The sequence below is a fragment of the Quercus suber genome, unplaced genomic scaffold, assembly GCF_002906115.3.
Source record: "Quercus suber isolate HL8 unplaced genomic scaffold, Cork oak 2.0 scaffold_71, whole genome shotgun sequence".
NCBI classification, from domain to species: domain Eukaryota; kingdom Viridiplantae; phylum Streptophyta; class Magnoliopsida; order Fagales; family Fagaceae; genus Quercus; species Quercus suber.
Window position 1 is genome coordinate 175,367 of NW_027069536.1, and position 10,852 is coordinate 186,218.

Here is a 10,852-nt window from a genome sequence, read left to right on the forward strand (position 1 = left end):
AGAACTGGGCATTTAAACAATATGAGAGAACCGCTTGAACCGAGGTCTAACTTGAAAAACCGTTCAAACCGTAAGCTGGTTCAACCGCATGTCTGAAGAAATTTGCTTTCTGATCTGAATTCTGGCATGGATCTGAAGTGAGAAAAAAATAATAATAAAAAGAGAAAATGATGAAGAAGATCCAAAAATGAAGCAAAATATATAAGAAGCACCGATGGTATGTTAAGATTTTTTTTTTTTTTAAAAAAAAAAAAAGGAGGAGATGAGATGAGTCGCAGACGTGAGGAAGAAGAAGAAGATGTGCTAGGAAACTGTGTGAACTATGAAGGAAGTAAAGCATCAGAGTAATAATGTGAAGAGAAAATTTTGAAATGAAGTGGGTGGGTGGGTAGGTGGGAGTCAGAATGGTCAAATACCCATGGTACAAGTACACTAGTAGTGCTACTTTATTTACTAAAAATCCTGAGTTTTTACTTTTTTTTTTTCCTTCTTTTTTATTTATTTTTAAATCTCATCATCTCTACTCTTATTTGGATTTTTTTTTAAATTATAAGTAATTCATTAACTTATATCATTTAGGTATAATAAGAATAAGTAATAATCTTTTATTTGAAAGTTTATTTCAATTTTTAAAGATATTTTTGTCAAATTTGCTAATATTTATAAATTTAATATCTTTTTTTATTTTATTAAATTATTAAATTAATTATGACATCATCACGGTTCGACCTCGGTTGAACCTCCGTTGAACCTTTAAAACATTGAACCTCTCCCTTTAACGGTTCTTTCAAAACCGATACCAAGAGGATTAATCCACTGTGAGAAGGTAGGTGGTTTTCAAAGCTTGGCTTTGGAAATTTACAAGGTGGTATTTGATGTACATCAAGTCGAGGACGGAGATGTTGTTTCGGCTCTGAATCCGCTGCCAGGATTCTATGTTTCTTATTCAGACTTTGGTGGGGGATACCTTGGCCCATTAATGCCACAGATAGTTTTTTGGGATAGTGTAGAAATGATCACTATGAGGTCATCATGCAAGAGATTCAGATTGAGGGGATTACTGAATACTTGAGTCTAGATATTCGCTCTATTACGGATTCGTAGAATTTATCGATATTTGCAGCTGCTGTATTCAGCTTTTGTGAATACAGAGCCTACTGAGTTTTCCTACTCTTCGGAGGCTTGGGGTAAAGACTATGGGAAAAAATTGGCAAATGTCCTTTTTGAGCAAAATTTGTAGTGTTTTGTCCATTTTCTCAAACTAATTAGGGAAATGTCTCTCTTTTATAACTTGATTTGAGATAAATCAAGTTTAAAAAAAAAAAAATTTGGAACCCTATAGTGGCATTTTAAGGAGCCTATAGTGACGTTTTAAAAACCTATAGTGGTGTTTTGTTACTCGACCTCCATGAAGTCGAGTTATAGGATTTTTTTTTTTTTTTACCCATAACTCGACTTCATGAAGATCGAGTTACAAAACGCCACTATAGGTCCTTAAAACGTCACTATAAGCTTCTTAAAAACGCTGCTACAGGACCTAACTCGATTTATCTCAAACCAGCTTATTGATCGGGAAGGCCCCACAATGGAAAATCACTCTTTTGGCGAGGGAATTTCAGGACGAAAGCGCAGAGTGCTCTATGGCTAGATTTCTCCCTAAAGTAGGCCATTCCTTTACTCGATGGGATATTCAATTAAGAAGAAGGAGCAGGCTAAGATGCAGATGAAAAGATTATGGCCCCCTTTCTGGCTTCCTTGCTTGGTTCTTTACGTCCTATGTTGCGCACTTAAGAAAATCAATCAAGAACAACGGCAAATAAATGCAAAAACATGAAATTATGGGTCGGTCTTATGAGAAGGATAGGTTGGCGCCCAAGCAAGAGAGGTAGAAGCTCCTTTCTCTAGACTTTGATGGTTCATTGGTTTGGGTATGCAGGACAGCGAATCCAACAAAGCCAAATGTGCTTTCAAATCAAAGTGTCAAGGAAGTGGGAAGGCTAGCTAGACAGTAAGAGAGTCCAATCTCTGAAATAGAGCTTAGTCTCTCCCCATAGTAGTATACTAGTAAAAGGCGTAGATTATGACTTGATCCAATAGAGTCAGAACACCTTTATATCTAAAAGAAATGGTGCTCGATGAAACGATCCAGATTCCACACTATGTTGTGGGCTGGGGAGAGAGCTGCTCTGCAAAGCTAGGCGTTTAGTGTTCTTATGGAGGAACCATACTAGAAAGAGAATAGAAAGGGCCTTCAAAAAAGAGCAAGGGAGTGATGGGCAACCTTATATAGTTATAACACTAAGTGCCTATCAATTAGTTCCAAGAAAGCGCCCGTTTGCATCAAGAATAGAGGCTTTGATGTAGTGCTTATAGTTTTCTTTGATTTCGTCAAGATAAAGTGGATGTTCAGTGTACCTTAATACAAGATCAAAAAGAATGCTTTGCATTCCAAGTGAGATGCCCAACAAGTCTCAACGCAGATGCTCTTGGCATAGAAGATGTCTTCATTTCTACTCTTGGTCTTACCAATGCTTTAGCCATATCTGTTGTTAGAGTGAAATCATTTGCTATTCCAATAACCGGTGCTAGTGGTAGTAGGAGTTCTTGGTCAACTATCATTGGTGATGCAAAAGAGGACTGAGGGAAAAGAGGATTACAATAAAGCTAGTAAGGCAAGGTGCGTAGCGGGAATGGCTTTCTCTGATATGGGCTCGCTTCTTCAAGCTCCACTTGCTGCTTTTCATTTTGATCGGAGTAGGTGCTTGTTGCTCGTTAAAGCTGTAGCTTGCCATCTACTAAACGAGCCTTCACTGCCTGTCCAGCCCCTATCTTTAATCTTAAATAAAGTGAAGTCAAATCAATGAAGTGAACAGCCCAACCTCTTTGTTTAAAGCTTTGCCAGGAAGCTTCTACTTGTTGAAGCTTTGCTTCCCCTATTCCAAAACACAACAATAGACTTGCAACTATAGTATAGGAAAAAGCTTTTCTTTGATAGCGGTCAGGGGAGGGGGGGGGATTTCAAAAGATGGACATTTCCCTAATTATTTTGAGAAATGGGGCAAAACGCTACATAATTTGCGTGAAAAGGGCATTTGCCCATTTTCTCTAAAGACTTTGATATATATCTTTTAGGTGAAGATAAACGAATTCTCACCCCAACATCCCTATGGACAGTAGTAAGAGGAGAATGGATGGAGCTAGCCGATACTCTAGATGAGGATGACAATGATTCAGATTCTTCTGCAGCCTCCACAACATCGACTATGTCTGATACACACACTAGCAGCATCGATGTAGGTGTTGAAGGTTTTCATCTTTGGGATACTTACTAATGATGAATGAAAATTGTTAGTGAATTGATTGTCCACACGCATGCCAATTGCAGTACCTGAAGAACAAGAGAACAAAGAACCTATAGAGAACACTGGTGGAGTGCCGGCCTAAGAGTGTGGAGATCTGGGAATTTTTCACATACCTTAAGTAAGAGGAGGCTTAGTGTTTATATAGTGGTGTAGAGCTGACCAAGATCCATGAATGTAGGATATTTCCTTGTAAAGATGATTTAGAGTTAAGGCTTCGAGATCTTAAGGCCTTTNCCTTCCTTGCCTATAGGGTGACTTAGGAAAAGCTAGGGTTTACGTCCTATGTTGCGCACTTAAGAAAATCAATCAAGAACAACGGCAAATAAATGCAAAAACATTAAGGCTTCGAGATCTTAAGGCCTTTCTTTCCATACTGGGATGATACGAATATGTAGTAAGGTCTTTGTGCATGGCGTGTAAGTTCTTTCCATATAGGGGGACATAAGTGGAGAAAGCGTAAAATGTTGTGGGACCCAATGTATTCAACCGTTCATATGCAAATCACCTGTCGAGCTCAAATGGAGCCACCGTCGGGCTCATACGTAAGCCACTCGTAGGGCCCAAGTGTATGCCACCTGACAAGTCTTTGGGAAGTTGACGAGTCTCAAGGAGAGTGAGGTGCTTGCATCATCGGGACTTAAGGAGATTGTATGAGATGTCTATCCCAACGGGCCTTCAGTACCCATGGAGGTTGAGCGAGCCATCTATCCCAACAGGTCTTTAGGTGAAGTGCTTTATCCTGACGGGTCAAAAAGTTAAGAAATTTTCTTAGCCAAAAATACCCCTATCACTTACCAAGCCACTAGTTGGGATAATTTTCTAAAACACCTTAAAAGAATTGTTATAAGGCAACATAAATAGGTTTTTGAATTGTTGCCAGATTTTTTGTTTGCATATAAACAGCTATATTGATTTTGATTACTATTCAAATTTTTTTGGAGTTTATCATGGTGTTTTAAGATGTTTATATATATCCATCTTTTTCAATTTGCGTGAGAATGATAGTAAATCAAATTTGTAACTTTCCCTGCAAAGAGACCAGGTACAAAGTAAAACCTACTATTGATTGTAATCATTGACTCCCTTTTACAAAAATTATCAAATACTAAATGTTATATGACAGTTCAGAATCTTCTTATCTTCAATTAATAGGTATTTTGACTCCCAAAAAACAACCCACTTTTCTTATAATATTAATATTTTTTTTTTAAAATTCCATGAAGACCACTTTTTTTGCCTTACCAACTTCTTTCCATCAGTTAAAATTTAGATAAAGTACCTTAAAGACAATGTATTAGGTTTCTTAATTAATTTCAAATTTTTGGTTGCATTAATCAATAAAATCATTTGCTAAGACAATGTATTTGGTTTCTTAATAATGTTCACAAGTTTTAATTTATCCTTTTCCACTAACACAAAAATCACCCTAATAATTGATTGTTATTAATTCCAACCAAAGGAAAAGGGTACTCGTGAAAGATGCAAAATAATACGAGCTCTTGGTGTGTTAATGTGACCTCGGATTTGGTCCTGGTTATGAAAATCATTCTATGTACTTTTAATGGCATCAACCACTAGTTGTTAATTCACTAAAATGAGGCCATGATGTAGGTCGCATTCACAAGTTACAACCACACCTAGATTATATTCCCAATCATTGACAATAAATACAGCAAAGCAGCATGGCAATTGGGTATACAGTCTATATTATTACCTGCTAAATTCTTTTGTTAGAGCATGTCTCATTAAACCATCATCTATCAGTAGGGCTGATCACTTGATCTTTTACATATAGAAGAGGAGTTCTTTCACACCTAAAACTCTGTTGGGCTACTTTAATCAGCCCAAAACAAAGAAAAACCATCCCAACATTTTAAAATTTGACCCAAAATAAAGGAAAAACCGGCTTTGAGCTGGGCCAAACCAGTCCAAAATTAAAAAAAAAAAAAAAAAATGTTCCAACCCAAAACTAACCAGACTGCACCATGATATATGGTATATAACTACACCGCACATGTAGTCGCAAAATGATATGCAATGCAGTGATAGTTTTGGCCAAAGCACACTGTGAACACTCTTATCTCTTATGATATTATATGCGTGTTTCACATATGTAGATCTCACATGTTATAAGAGGGTGGTAAAAGAAAAAAAAAAAAAAATCATTTGAGACCATCTCATGAGGTATATACTTTTTTTATTATTATTAAATCGTTTACTTTGTATGGGTATGAGACACCTATTAATGGCCGATGCGTGAAAATTCCATTCAACCCCTTACTATTCCAATTACGAGCATTTAGCTCTCCCTTAGACCATTCATCTACCTTTATTTCAGGTTTCGACCAAGCTCTCTTGACAAATTCCCAAACTCTCATCTAATGATTTTAGGAACATTTTCATGCGCACCATCCAATAAGTAGAAGGAGATCACTAACAAGAACTTATCTATTGACAACAAAGATCGAGAATTACACTCAAAAATAATATTTTCTAACTGAGTGAACTTTAATACTAATACCAATTATAAATTTTAGATTGAGCCCAGTAAAGCTAAGTAATGGACTAATTGCCGCTTCACCTAAAATTAACAGTTTACAAATAAAATAGTAGTAACAATAATCACTACAATCTAATGCTATAAAAAGAACACAAGAATTTTGTTGACGAAGTGAAAAACTTTTGAAGAATCCTTCAAAAGAAAGACGAGTATAAGGCCTTGTTTGGACTTTGCAAAACTGAGTTAACAAAACTGAGTTTTGTTAACTCATAACCCAAAATCTATGGGGCCCACATAAGGAAACATTGTTTGGATGATTTTTTGTTTGTTCACTCAGTTAACAAAACTGAGTTTGTTGAGTTTTGAGTTACCAATTTCGGAAACACCAGAAACTTGTTTTCAAGTTATGAGTTTATTAACTCAGTGGCAATTTCCGTAATTTTTCTTTCCAAATGGGTCCCACAACAGTGTGTAGTTACATCACTGCAGACCCACAGAAGCTCCAATAGATATTTTGGCTTAACTTTGCCAACTACCCAAGCTCACTTTCTTCATCTCACTTTCCCTTTTCCTTCTCCCAAACCCACAACAACTGAAGCAGAGCTCCAGTTCCACCAATCAGCACCTTCAGCCCGAGACAAGCATTCACAGCTTCGTTCACAGATTTTTGTTTCCGATGAGACCCAAATTCAGCCCCTCCATCTGTTTACATGCCCAAAGCTACTGGGTTTTATTTTGATATTTTTTGTTTTTTTTCATGTTCCTCCATTTCCATGTTCCTCTATTTTTTGTGTTGTGTTTACTGAGACCTTGGCTCACTTGGCTGTGAATGCTTGTTTACTGAGACCTTGGCTCACTGGCGATGGATGGTGGAGATCAGCGAGGGAGCTTCTTATGGAGTTATGGGTTTGGGTTTGTGCTTTGGGAGAGCATGTGGGCTGAAGGGGGAAGGGGGAAGGGGGAATGGGAAATGAGAAAAGAGAAAAAATGGGGATGAAACCTTCCGCAGGTAGGCTAATAGCTTTGCTCTGACCAAGTTACAAGTATGGGGCCCACAAAAAGTTGAAAATTTTGAGTGATGACAAGTTGAGTAATGTGTGCCAAACGGGTGGGTATAAGAAATTGGGGTATTTTGAGTGATGAGTGATGAATGACGAAAATTGAGTGAGAAGTGATCAGTGATGAAAAAAAATAAACCAAACAGGCCGGTCCTAAGTATTCCTACTTGAAATTTCCACAATAAAGAAATAATTATTAGACTTAGCCCATACTTTCAAACCTTTATGGAGTAGACTTGACTTGTAAACCCAACGAACAACCCATTTGCCCCTCACCATTGTGTCCTCAAAACTCTAGCATTCTTCTATAGAAAGTCCTTGCTTCAACCCTAAACTCTAATGAACTCTTCGGAGGGATTACTTTGCATGTAGAGGCCTAGAATCTCTGAGATTTTTTTTTTTTTTTTTTTTTTCAACTGATGAGGAGAGGTTTTTGACAGTTTACTGTTTAGGCTCTCCCAATGGTCTTAAAGTGGCCGCTTCTCTCTCTCTCTCTCTCTCTCTCTTTCTCTCTCTCTCTCTCTCTCAATAACATGCTAAGTGAGGTTTTTATAGGTAGTTTAAAGAACGAGTTTAAGGGGGAATAAAGAGAAAACAAACTACCACAAATTTGTTTAAGCGACAATTAAGCCAAGTCTAGATTTGGGCCGTTTCGCTATTAAATGGGTTGCTTTTTTCTTTTTCTTTTTTAAGAAAAAACTTCAATAATATATTAATAATTTTCTTTTTGAAACAACTTCAATAATATATTAATCAAGGAGCTAGTAAATCAGCATTAACAAAATTGACAATGTCTGGAGGAATACACTTCATCCAAACAAGAAGTGGAGAAGACAACCTATCTCTCCTAGCTCAAGTATCGGTAACCGCATTACATTGTTGCAGGATATGCGAAAAAGAAAATTTTTTAGGGAATTAACAATAGACAAAGTATCATTAAGTAAAAGGCCCAAACCCGAGTAAAGCAAGACACCATTTCTCAAGGCGTTTATGACAATTTCCGAATCACCTTCCTAAATAGAATTATCCAACCCCACTTCTCTGATTAAATAGGCTACTTGATACTTCACAATTATATCAATTTCTAATGGCCATATCTCACTCATTTAAAATTCAAATTATGTCAAATTTGCATCTATTTCAAAGCCCCGTGTGTCTACTTTCCAATTAAATAATTTTCACACCAAAATTTGTTATAGTGTAAAGATATGACAAAAGATCATAAAATCATTGTTAAAGGCCAATTTTTCGTCGTTTGTCAAGCCCATAATCTTCTTGTGAAATTTGGGCTCTTCAAGGCCATAATAGGTTATGGGTGTGTTGAAATTGGTTCAACTGCAGAAGATAGATCTTTTATTTAGAACCAACCTGCGCACAAATAGCAATCCAAGGAACCAAAAAAAAGAAGAAAAAATATGCATGTGAAGGAACTAAGAAAGTTAGAGAGAAAACAAGTAGTTCAATGGATTTTATGTGTGAAACTCAAAATACTGGTTCCTTGAACCATAGGGTCTTTAAATCCGTGGAACCCGAGAATTATGGTTCCTTGAACCATAGGGCCTTTTAATCTGTGAAACCTGAGAATACCAATTCCTTGAACCGTAGGGCCTTTAATATAGGGAACCCATAATACTGGTTTCTTGGGCAGTGGGGTCTTTCTCCACACTTGCTATACAATGGGCTTTGTCCTTTTCCTTCACCACTGTAGGTTCTACACAACAACAATATAATTCAAATATTCTCAAATAATTGTTAGTTCCTCAATTTAAAATATACATTTTCAAACATATACATATATATACATAGGCTTCATAAAAATGGGTCAACCACGAGGTCTTTGGTCTTAATTCTCACATAATTTATACTTTTGCACAAGACTTGTGAGATTTAGAACTTAAATTCAAGTAGCTTTGCTTGGACATCTCCTTCCAAGAGATTTAGATGAGGAGGATTTTGTGTGAGAGAGGAATTTCCTATTGGTGCATGCCAAATACTCTATAAGATACTTTTTTTTTCTCTTCTTTTTCTACTTTCTATTTTTCTCTCTACTTTCTTTTACTTTTCTAGTTTTTGGCTTTTGGGTTTGTTCTTTCCCATGGTTGTATTGTTGTTTTCTCATCTCCTCCTCTGTTGGTTCCCCTCCTTAAGTGAATAAGGCCTGCCCCTTTTTATAGTTGGGTTTGGATGGGTGTTTTCCCCCTTTTGCCCTTTGATTTTGGTTTCTTGGATTTCACTCTGCTAACCCAGCCCCCTGGCACATCCCATCTCAGCCAACCTTCTTTCTCTATCTTGGGTTTTGCAACCATAAAAGGTTTATTTGGCTCTACTATAAATAGACCAAAGGTCATTGGACAGGCTCTTGGTTTCAACAGAGATACCCACCACTTTTAGCCTTTTTAGTATGGATACTTTCCCTAGCAAAAGCATCCTTTAAAGAGCTACAATGGATTACCTCAAATAGAAATATTCCTCCCCTTCCACCAAACCAACACTCCCTAATTCTCACCCAAAAAAAAAAGGATCTCCATTGTATGTTTGGTATACAATGGTAGAACCCATTTACTTACTGTATTTTACACATTGGTTTCTTTAGGGGTTGCTTTAACAGTGTTTTATCTTCTCTTCTTTGTTTTTTTATTCTTTTTACATTATGACCATGTTCCTCAGGCGAAGATGCCTTCAACCTGCTAGGTAATTCATGGTTTTTGCCCATGAATTTGAATATTCATGTTGACCTTCCCATGTATCAGCCAAGGTTCTCCTCTCAAGGCCTGAAAAGTGACACTTCAAGATTTTTTCTTCTTGATAATGACTTCACATGCGGAGCCACTTTTTCTAAAGGGGAAACTGCAGTTAACCCACTTGTAGTTTGGCCCGTTTTAACAGTGCCCACCCGTGGTTTGAAATTTGTCACTTAACCCACCTGAGGTGGCCTCCGCTAGACCCACGTTACCCACCTCTCTCTTTTCACCATTAAAAATAGGGGTAAATGTGTCTTTTTCAGTATATTTTATGTCTCTCTCCTCTTTTCTCCCCTTCTTCTTCTTCTTCACATAAAACATAAAAGAAAACCCATACACCTACAGTCACAAACAAATCCACAAATCCATGTGAACATACACCCACAGATTCGCTAGCCTTTCACTGCTAAATCCAAAAATTGACTACATAATTCTTCATAAAACAATCACAAAATAAAACTCTAACCCTTTTTCTTTTGCTGGGTTCTCTAAAAAAAACCCAGATTTGCAAGTAAAAAAAAATCTGCAAAAAAAAAAAAAAACCTAGCAATCTGTTCCAAAAAAAAACCCAGCAACTCTGTTCAAAATGGCGCCACTCTGAGCCGGTCCAAGAGCTTCAGTAGGTGGAGTACTGCTGTGTTGGCGACGGTTGCAATTGGACCAATTCTGTTCAAAACCCAATCTGAATCTGTTTGTGCCTCCAAACACGATCTAGACAATGGCAATACTGTTTGCCTTTGAGGAAAGATTCGAGGTCAAACTTTACCTTGTTTTTGAGATCTTCTTCCATGGAGATGGTTTCAAAAGTTGAAGGATGCGTGAAAGGAATAAATCTCCACCATCCGTTACCTTGCTGGTTTTTGATGTTCATATACAGCTTCAAATCTTGAGGCTTTACCTGTTCGATTTTGACGGATTATGGATTTGGGGATTTTTGGGGTTCTAAGGTAGAGAGAGAGAGGGAGAGAACTTGTTCCTTTTTTTTTTTAGGGTTCTAGTTCAGTTCTAATTTTGGCTTATGCAGTAAATGAGATTTTTTAACGGAAATGGCAGAGGTGGGTAACAGGGGTCTAACAGAGGCCACCTCAAGTGGGTTAAGTGACAAATTTCAAACCACATATAGGCACTGTTAAAACGGGCCAAACCACAAATTGGTTAACTGCAGTTTCTCCTTTTCTAAAAAAATAGCAT